An 11,148-nucleotide genomic window follows, 5' to 3' on the forward strand; every position below is an offset into this window, starting at 1 on the left:
TATTCAAAAATATTCAACCAATATTTAAAGTGCCCCAGCCTTTAGGAAACCTATCGAACATTATTTTCCGACAAATAAACTTCAAATTTCCTTTAAACTTTTTGGGGTCAGCCGTTTTCAATATTTTATTTTGCTAATTACCCCGACACAATTTTTTGAAAGCTTTCAAGTCTAAACTAAAATGTATCCAGTCTCCTCAAACGTTGAAGCACAGAACGTCTTCAGGTTTGGATATATTGTTGTAAATATGACCCCAAAACGTTACTACTAAAACTCTTGTTTGTTTTAGTTTGGTGCGCCCCTGGATGGAAGATCCAGGCAAACTCATTATACCTCCCTCTAGTGGCGCAGCAAGGCCATGGGCATGGGAACAGTCTACTGTCAGATGTGGTACCCAGCCTCTCTTGTCTCGCTTGTTAACATTACACTACTATACAATGGTCATGTACAACTAATTTATGTATGTACATGTAAATCTACATGTACATGTGCGCAAACAGAAAATCACGGAACAAATGACTCCAAAACACACCTCTGTTTTGTGAGTTTTGGCGCTGAGTTGAGAGACAAACATTCAACAAAGTAACAGGTAAATTGTCACTTGAAATGGTAATGTACATGTACTTCAATTTGTTCGTAATTCTCTGTTCCTTGCCTCTCTTTGTCACGTTTTTTAGTTTTTATTAGTTAGCTGTTTAGTTGGACTACCGGCCAAGTCCGTTGCATAACGCGTCAGTGGCAGGGTATGGGTCAGTGTATCTAGCCCCGGTCCAGTACTTACTGCATACAATGCATGGAGATGTAGTGTCTTGGTTTTGGTAGGCTAGTCGGACGTCAATGCCATCGCACTGACATTCTAAGAATAAATATTCTCTACAATGTTAACACACAATTTTGTCCGCAATTTGTTTATGTTTGTACCTGTTTGAGAAGGTTACCATTTTGTATACTATAGGCATGCATCTTTTTTTATGTATGGACCGATTGATGTTAGTCTTAAATTCAGACCCTGATATTTTTATAAGTGAAAGCTATTTTGTTTATTTATGTAATAAACTAGAGGTACCTGGCATATGATATCTTACACAATTTTGACAGCCTTTCAACTAAGTTGAGGTAAAACATTTTGAGTATGGAATGTCAGCATCAACACTGGTCAGAGCATTGTTGATGGACCTCAACAACCACTTAGAAAATACAGGCTAGGTATATGTGCAGGTAGTGGGGATGTTTACAAATAATTATACAGCAAAAGAAAATCAAAGTACCACTATTACAAGCAAAAATGCTAACTTCCCTTCTGTAATTTCTTTCCGTAAAAATGTAAACAACAAGAGACATGTAGTTAACAAATTTGTTAACAATTAATAAGTTTAAAAATCTGATAAAAGGTTCAAATAGGGATTGTTTTATAACAACAGCTGCAATACCTAGTCAACAATAAGAGTAATCAGTGTTTCAATTTTCCAGCGAAGTAATATTTTTCTTTATATGTCAATGTTTTTGCGCGATGTCCCTGATTTTTTCAATCAACATGTAAGTTAAACGTTTGACACGAGTTGCACCCCCTCTGTTGTCCTCTGGCAGTAAGGCCCACTTCAATTTGTTAATGGATGAGTGCTGTGATTACAGGAATGATAGCGCCCTCTAGCTGTGACAAGGTTTTTTCATCTTGGTGATCATGAGACGGAAACTATTGTAGTGCTCATGTAAAAGCTTAATTTCATGGCATTGTTTTACTCATTTCTCAAAAACTACATCCCCTCAGCAAGTAATATTTCCAGGGAAGCCTTCTACATCATTATTTTAAAACTGTGTAAGTTTAATGTAAATCTGTCGACATTGTGTTTTGTGTCCTACAAAAAGTACATAGATCGTTTAAATAAAACAAATGTTTTTCGAGCTATAAATTAAGACAAAACTTGACACCTTTGTTGCTCATTGGTTTGTGTGACCTTCACAACAAGTAGCAAAATCTTTCATATTTTGACCTGTTTTTGTCAACGTTGTTGTTTTCATAGGTGAGCTTGGTTGTCAGTTTGATGTACATTTTCTGCATCTGGAATGGGTGAGATGCAACAGACTGTGGACTGGTGTTGGGTTGCAGGTCCTGTGCTGTGTAATGTAAGTAGAACCCAGCAGCTTATGTTATGAAATGCTAGGATTAATCCTATCTCGAGTTAGGACAAGTAACTTGTCCTATATTAGGATACATATGTGTTCTATGAGTATGATACGGAACTGAACTCGTCTGAATGCCTACGTCTAATCATAAGTTAGGAAGAGTTTGATGAAATCGAAGGCAGTTACACTTCAAGCTAAGAGGAGGTGTTTGCCCTGATGTTTCCAGCAGTGGCTGCTGAGTGCACCACAGAATCTAAAATACCCAATAGTCCTATCAGTACTACATAAAAACATGAGCGTCAATCAGGGGGGGGGGGGGGGGGGGGAGGGGGACAGTGGTAGGGGACATAATATCAAGTGTCCAGCCCATAATTTTGATCACCTTATCATGAAGCTCATGGGCACCATTCCCGGGGGGTGTCCCCACCCCACTTTTTTAATGTGGGGGACACTTTATCAAGTGCCCCCCTCAATTTGGCCTATGATTGCTCAACAAAGCATCCTAAATGCAAAAATTTCCCGAGCCCTTCAGCCATTCAGCGGGGCCCCGTATGCATACATGTACCCACCGCTGTATAAGGCCTTACGCCTTAATGTTCTTTTGTTAATAGATTTGCCCCCCCCCCCCTGCCTACTGGGGGGGGGGGGGGTGAAGAGTGGGGGACACTATATCAAATGTTCCCTTCCCCCCATGTTTGTCAGTTCAGGTGGGAAACGAACCCACAACCTTTGCATTGATAATTCAGATGGCATACCACTAGACTATTGAGCTAGCCCGTAACATGAAGGCTAGAGGCAGTTCAAATCCTACATAGTGTTAGCAGTGAATGCCTCAATTGTATTTACCATAATCTGGGATAAAGATAATGAATTTTATTTACCTCACACCGCTGTGTATTAATTACTCAGTAAAATGCCTCACCCATAGCAACAAAAGGTCGCAGGTCCTGTGCTTACTAATGTAAAAAGAGCCAAGCAGCCTGTCACGGAGTGATATAAGTTTTTTAAAGAATTACTTAAGTTTCCTCAGTTTGCTGGCCGTTATGTATAATACAGGAAGAAACAAGGTTTTAAATAGTTATGGCCAAAGCGCCGCCATCATGACTTGGCATTTTCTTTTCATTGTGTTCAAGTTCTGTAAAGGTTAGTAAACTTTTGGGGCAGTTTAAAGGTTCTGATTGGCCAAGAAGGCATCAGACCAATAGTTCTTTTATGTTAAAGGTTTGGAATGCGTGCAAGTCACGAGATCTTACAGCGGGAAGTTATTTTGTGTTAATTTAAGGGGAACAGAAATTTAGGTGTGTCACTTTGCATTTTGAGATTCCCGAGGAGAGGACTCTGTCAGCCTCGACGATCGAGTTATTGAGAACTCCTGTATTTTGCTTATGGGTTATTGAGAGCCCTAAGTATACAGTCATCCAGCCTTAGTTGCTGAGTTTTTGCAAAAGCAGTTTATTCTGGCGAGTGAGACACACCGAAATTTTGTTGAAGAGATCCGCCACTGTAGAAACCAGGATCGACAAATCGACCTGTAAGTAGCTATTGATAATGTTATTTATTTCAAAGAGATTGTGTTAATGAAATTCAGTTTTGTTGTATTTAATTGTGGAACTTCTTCTCAATAGAACTGTGATTTACTTTGATTTAATTGTTCGAGGAAGTCGTGAAAAGAAAGTTTTGTACATAGCATTGATTTGAATTTATGCGTTAAAGATGGAAGTGCGTTGTCGAACTTCCGTAAAGAAAACATTGATCATAAGTTGATAATGTGCTATTTTACTTTAAGTTTTGTAAATGTAGATTTGGGTTTATTTGCTTATTGCAGGGTTTTTCCCGCAAGGGCTAAAACACCACACTTGAAGTTGATGTGCTAAACTGAGGGCTAACAGAAGGCCGGGCAGAGATACGACCCAGTGCCAAAGACTAATCTAAACTTAAAGAATACTCGAAAGACGTGATGGGAGTGATGTTAAACTAGGAACCGAAAGAGACACACAGAGAGAGCAAGAGAAGATTGTAATATTAACCGGCAACCATTATTGAAAGTCATTGATAGGACAACGTTTATTTTATTAATTTTGTGAAGACACACTTAATGTAAATTGTAAATAAATCTGTATATTTTCTTGTAAATACAAACTTGTTTCCCTTGCCTTCAATTCTCTGTTTGTCCAACAACTACCGAAGGTCATGGCCGCCGAGGTCGGGGAAAGACTCGGGGCATGACACAGCCGATTTTATGAAATGCTCGAGTTAGGACGAGTTATTGGTCCTAAATTATGATGGTTCAATGTATCCTAACTCTATGGTTACAAATTTTAACTTGTCTGAAAGCCCAAGTCTAATCATAAGTGAGTTTGATGAAATCGAAGGCAGTTACACTTCGATCAGCTTTAACATGCTCAAGTATTGTACTGTGTAAGACCAACCCTATGTCCTGCCATAGGCATCAATCCTGGGGGCGTCGGGGGACACGTCCCATACTTTTTAAAGGGTGGGGTGACACTATATCAAATGCCCACCCCGGCCAGTTTTTGATCACCTTTAACATGATGCTCAAGTATTGTACTGTGTAAGACCAACCCTGTGTCCTGCCCTGGGCATCAATCCTGGGGACTGCTGGGGACACGTCCCATACTTTTTAAAGGGTGGGGTGACACTACATATATCAAATGCCCAGCCCGGCCAGTTTTTGATCAGCTTTAACATGATGCTCAAGTAATGCACTGTGTAAGACCAAACCCTGTGTCCTGCCCTGGGCATCAATCCTGTGGCAGACAAGGGACACGTCCCTCACTTTTTAACGGGTGTGGGAAACTGTATCAAATGCCCACCCCCCAGTTTTTGATCAGCTTTAACATGATGCTCAATTATTGCACTGTGTAATACCAACCCTGTGTCCTGCCCTAGGCATCAATCCTCTGGGCGACGGGGGACACGTCCCTCATTTTTTGACGGGTGGGCTGACACTATATCAAATGCCCACCCCCCAGTGTTTGATCAGCTTTAACATGATGCTCAAGTATTGCATTGTGTAATACCAACCCTGTGTCCTGCCCTGGGCATCAATTCTGGGGGCGAGGGGGGACACGTCCCTTACTTTTTAACGGGTGTGGGAAACTCTATCAAATGCCCACCCCTCAGTTTTTGATCACCTTTAACATGATGCTCAAGTATTGCAATGTGTAAGACCAACCCTGTGTCCTACCCTGGGCATCAATCCTGGGGGCGACGGGGGACACACCCCTCACTTGTTAAAGCGTAGGGTGACACTATATCAAATGCCCACCTAACGTCCGTCGATATATCGAAAATACTCAAAAACTCGATATTTTTTTGTGACATCGAAATCGCAGATGTCACTTTTTTAATCATATCGTAATATCGGATTTTCGATATATCGAAAATTTTGATGTTTTGAAAATTTCGATGTTCTTAAATGATATCGAAAATACCAAATGCCAAAAGAGTGTCCGATTATTTAAGAGAAATCTGTGTTTGAGTATTAGAAAAGCCGTCGTCGTTATGTTGTTTCATCATTTTGAGTTCCGTATTAAATAAAATACGTTTTACAACCAAGTATGTCTGCTTGTTCTTTGGGATTTCGCCATCAGCCGCTGGCCCGCCGCAGAAGTTCACGACCCCGTGGCGAGCGTCGGTAAAACCTCAAAAGAAACCACCGCTACTTTGCAAAAATACCCCGCAAAAAATTTCCCCGAATCAACAAGACATAACAAAATAAGGAAGATAACAATCTTACATTATACAGAAAAATAATCTTTTCTATCAATCCAAGGTATCGTAATGGCGTCATTTTGGTCAAATAAAGCCTACACGTTGTGTTCGTAAACAAGCTAACATTTCCGAGGAACTATGCTTCGCAGACCACGTTGTCGGCGGCTATTGCGTGCGTACCAGCAAAGACTATGGTGTTGTACGGTTTAAGCGTGCACACCAGCGTGTGTGGTTATTGCAATTCGGGGGGAAAACCCGTTTGCCCAAGCATGCACAGACAAGTGCAGTCTTTTGTCAACGCGGTATCGCGTGATGCACTGTGTTATTTTGACAATAGAGGGCGTTCTAGCATTCAATGTTTCTTGCCTTTATTATAGAATGCAAAGTAAAAAGAACCACACAATGGGTCGTCCGTTGTGAGTTAAAACCGGAGGTCATTCTGTCCACACGCAGTTTTAAAAGATAAACCCGAACTGGTTTAGACTTAGACCGCCTCGCTGGACGATTAAGTTTTGGGGTTTAGACCCGATCCGGTCTAACTTTATTTGCGTTCACACGCACAAAAGTTGAACCCGAACCGGTCTAAGTGGACTTAGATCAACTTTAGTACGGCGTGTGAACGACCTCTTAGATTTCCCAACTGTGGTTTTTCCAGTCCAGATAAAATCAACAAATAAATAAGACGTAATATAGGTACAGGGCTAATGATGTACAAACTGTGCACTAGAGCTACTTGCTGTTATAGTCAAAGATCAAACAAACAACCATTTATAATGATCAATGGCCAGATTATCAGTTTATTGGAGTATGGCTATTGATAATGGACTTGGACTTTAAACACGAAAACAGTTTGAAGTATGTCTAGCTTTGTTGCTACTGTCGGAGCACATCCAGTGAATATTGTATACATTGGATTAAAGTATAGGCGCACTCTTTAGAATACCGATTTAAAGATATCCCATGATTTCAGTTTGTAGTTTTTTGTTTTTGTTTTTTTGTCAAGCTGTAACTTACATGTAGAATGCGTTCGCTTAGCTTCCCTGGGTCGACCCGCGGTGTTCACTCGGGTGAGCACCTGACAAGAGCAAATCAAAACGATCACTCACCCTCTCGTGGTGACATCCATGCACCTTGGGCCAGCCCAGAGTGACCTATCCACAAGCAGGGCACTTGGGGCTGACCCAGGTGAACCCCTGGAATGACGTCAAAGCTATTTGAATGTACCGGGGGCAGATCTGGGTCGACCCAGGGAAGCTAATCAAACGCAGTCATTAAAGGAACATTACAGATTCTTTTTTTGCTAACGAACTTAAACAGTTGCTGGCAGTGTAAGCACTTTATGTGATCCACCATGAACATGAACTGACACACCTGTAGAAGTTTGGCATCGATCGGCCATCTTTGACATGAGAAAATAGTGGAAAAATTATTATTTAAACAAAACTGATAAAACGCCCACTGAGTTATTAACTCAAAACATGAAATTAGTTTTATTTATTTCTCATCATAGATGATATTTCAGACAGTATATTTCAAGGGATGTTTTATTGTACATGTACATGTACCGTCATGATAAGTTTTGACCGTGTAAGTTTTTCGTAAATCTGTGAATTTAGGCGATTTTTGTTCTGACCAACCACATTTAAGCGTGACAAACAAACTAATTGGGTTCACACACAAAAAGAAATCAACAGGTTAGGCCCTATAATGGAATTTCATTTTAGAGGGTTTTTCCAAACTCGTTTAAAATGTTGAACACACAAGATGTATGTATAATCGATAATGGGCATCTTTTATAACAGGGATGCCAGTTTTCCGGCTATTGCCGGAATTCCGGCTTTTTTCAGATTTTCCCCGAGTTTTTCCGGCGCTCCGTGTTTCATCAGGCCGGAAAAAATATATTGATGTTCGCCGTCTAACATGTTTATTTTTATTTTTTTTGGGGGGGGGGGGTAACGTCCGTCGATATATTGAAAATACTCAAAAACTCGATATTTTTTTGACATCGAAATTGCCGATGTCACTTTTATAATCATATCGTAATACCGGATTTTCGATATATCGAACATTTCGATGTTTTGAAAATTTTGATGTTCCTAAATGATATCGAAAATACCAAAAGAGTGTCCAATTATTTAAAAGAAATCTGTGTTTGAGTATTAGAAAAGCCGTCGTCGTTATGTAGTTTCATCATTTTGAGTTGCCCTATTAAACAAAATAAATTTTACAACCAAGTATGTCTGCTTGTTCTTTGTGTTTTCGCCATCAGCCGCCGGCCCGCCGCAGAAGTTCACGACTGCGCGGCGAGTGCACAGTAAAACCTCAAAAGAAACCGCCGCTGCTGCCCCAGCCTATTGACAATAGAGGGCGTTCTAGCATTCAATGTTTCTTGCCTTTATTATAGAATGCAAAGTAAAAAGACTACGAGCCTTTATTGGAGACTTTGTGACTGCATGCTGCGTGCGTTGTATATTGTGATCACGGCGTTGGTAGGTCTGTGTTTTTCGGGACTTTCTAGTGATTTTTTTTCGATGATTATCTCAACCATTTTCAACCGAAAAGGTAGTGTAACATACCAGCGGACATTTATTATGTATCTAACAATATTGCCGTGAATTGTCGTTATTTTGGAGGGCATTAGACTCTGAAAAAGTTTAGTAACTAATTCATTTAGTGTTGACAAAGTTTGAAGCGCCACGCTCCTAACACACTTCACTCTCCACATAGAACAGCGGACCTGTCTACCTAATTGTAGTTCTCACCGCACCAAATTAGATTTTTTTTCCACACCTTACCAAAGATCTCAACTCAAAGCCGCGCGCCCGTCGGACAACTTGATAGACACTTCTACGTCAATGCATCGGCAACTGACACCTTAATGTCAGCGAGTCGATCACGCAACTCACAAAGGCTCTGTGTCATTTTGAGACAAGGGCTGCAATGTAAGCACTCGAGAACAGTCCCGGACTTGGAAACAACCATTTATAATGATCAGTTATCAAGATTTTAAGTTTATTGGAAAATGGCGGTTAGTAATGAACAATTGTGGACTTTAAATACAAAACTTGAGTTTTGAAGTACTTGTACATTTAGGTCTGTTATCAGCTAGGGGATACATGTTATTGCATCCAGTGATTATTGTGTACATAAGATAAAAGTAGCTCCTACGTGTACTCTTTGGAATACTGATCGTGATGTTTCTCTTGTTTTCAGTATTATATGCTTCTTTACCTGATTTCAAATTTTATAAATAGTTTCATCATAATCCATTTAATTTAGCAAGAGTTTTACACGTTCCAGCAAGCTCCAGGGTTCCTTTTTCATTCTTGTTGCATTCAATTATTTTGTTTTGGGGGGCAATAGAAACTCACATTGTAACATTTTGCCACTCAGTTTTTCACACAATGTTCAAAACATTGGGTGCGTTCGATTAGCTTCCCCAGGTCGACCCACGTTCATCCTGGAAGAAAAAAAACTGCCACACACCGGAGTCGACCCAGGGAAGCTAAACGAATACACCTATTGAGAGACTTGCCCCAGTGTATCTGGCATGGTCTACTGCAGGTTATACATGTATAGGATGCTATAAACATCTATAGAGCAAGGCCCAGCTTGCTCTATGGTACATCACATAGGTCTAATAGTTCAACAACTTAACATGCCTGTCTTACAAGGTAATAAGCACTGTGAGGCACCCATATAAAAGGTGCTGAAAAAGACCTTGATAAAACCTGAAATGATTGAAAAATAAAGTCCCCCCCTGCTGCTTCCTGGTTGTATTGCAAAGTCATCCCCCACCCCTTTTAAGTTGAGTTGTATCGCAAACTTGGGTGTATTGCAGGTTGTATCGCAAACTTGGGTGTAATCCATTGGCTATACGGCAGTTAAAGGTTGTATGGCTTATGACTGGCACCCACAAGCAAAGGATATTGACAAAATATGGAGACTACCACCTACATGTAGCTCAGTTGGTAGAGGGAGTTGCATTTTTTTCTGTGGTCATTGGTTCAATTAGCGCTCTATAGGCACTTTGTTTTTGTTCGTCTTAAACGAATGAAATGAAAGAACTGTTGTTCACTGTACAATGTATATTGTAAATGTACATGTATGTATATGAAACTCATATAATTAATTAAACGTTGTAAATTAAAAGAACATAATTTCCACAACCTTTGCCACACTGACTGGAGTTCATTGGTTCCAGCTCCAAATGGTCCTTCAAATTCATAGTTTAATCTTCATCCAATCTTTAGACAAAAATAAATAATGTCTGTCTTGAATGTTTCAAATATAACACCATTTACATATAGGCTTGTTGTCTAGATTCACAATTTGTCCTCTTTTTAGGATTTGTGTTCATCACCTTCTTCATCAGTCTTGAAACTTGGAAGATAACACTTCAATTTCTTTCCAAAGAAGTGAATTAAACTTACCAAACATCTCTTTTATAAGTAACATTATAGAATACCTACATGTACAGTGTTTTAATCACAACTTCAATCAATTCAACGTTGATTTATTGTTCTTTTTGATTTGTTTCAAAGACTTGGTGCCGGAAGGAACTCAGCTAAAAATAAAGGAACAAGAAGAAAGCTCCTCTTTATATTTGCACATTGAATGGTAAGTGCCATACAAATGCATCTGACATTTGAAGTAGTGATGAATTGGTTCACTCTGAATAAGTGTATCTTGACACATTCTTGCCTTAACCTCTTTTAAACATATTGAAGGGAATTTCAGTTTCCACTGTTCATTTAAAGGCACTGTACACTTTTGGTAATTGTCAAAGACCAGTCTTCTCACTTGGTGTTTCTCAACTCAGCATAAAATATTAAACCTGTTAAAAATTAAACTCAATGGGTCGTCAAAGTTGCAAGAGAATAATTGAAGGAAATAACACAGTTGTCGCACAAGTTGTGTGCTTTCTGTTCAGATGCTTGATTTCGAGACCTCGGCTGAGGTCTCAAAATCGACTCAAATATTTAAGTGAGAAATATCTTCTTTCTCCAAAACTACCTTACTTCAGAGGGAGCATTTTCTCACAATGTTTTATGCTACAGAGACAATGGACAATGGACAATGTGTTATATAGCTGTCTTGCTTACTTTTATTATTTGCATTACACCTATATGCATGTTATAGATAATAAATCTTGTTGCGCAGCGCAGGCGAACAGCAAGGGTAACTTGCTTCATGAAAGTTCATGTCAAGTTTAGTTAAAAGTTCATGTACAAACACACCACAATAGGTTTAGCTTCAAGTCTTTTAATCTTCACGGATGTACCAAGT

At 39.6% G+C, this 11,148-nt stretch overlaps 1 protein-coding gene and 1 long non-coding RNA gene across 2 annotated transcripts in view; both read left to right on the forward strand.

The window, feature by feature from the left end:
* Positions 1-11,148, forward strand: part of LOC139936067 (exosome complex exonuclease RRP44-like) — a 201,398-nt gene that overhangs the window by 4,679 nt on the left and 185,571 nt on the right. The window lies entirely within an intron of this gene.
* Positions 491-10,482, forward strand: LOC139936081 (uncharacterized). Its single transcript, XR_011785895.1, has 3 exons — positions 491-589; positions 2,022-2,124; positions 10,404-10,482. It is a non-coding gene; the product is annotated as an uncharacterized lncRNA (long non-coding RNA).

This window comes from Asterias amurensis, chromosome 4, assembly GCF_032118995.1.
Source record: "Asterias amurensis chromosome 4, ASM3211899v1".
Lineage (NCBI taxonomy): Eukaryota > Metazoa > Echinodermata > Asteroidea > Forcipulatida > Asteriidae > Asterias > Asterias amurensis.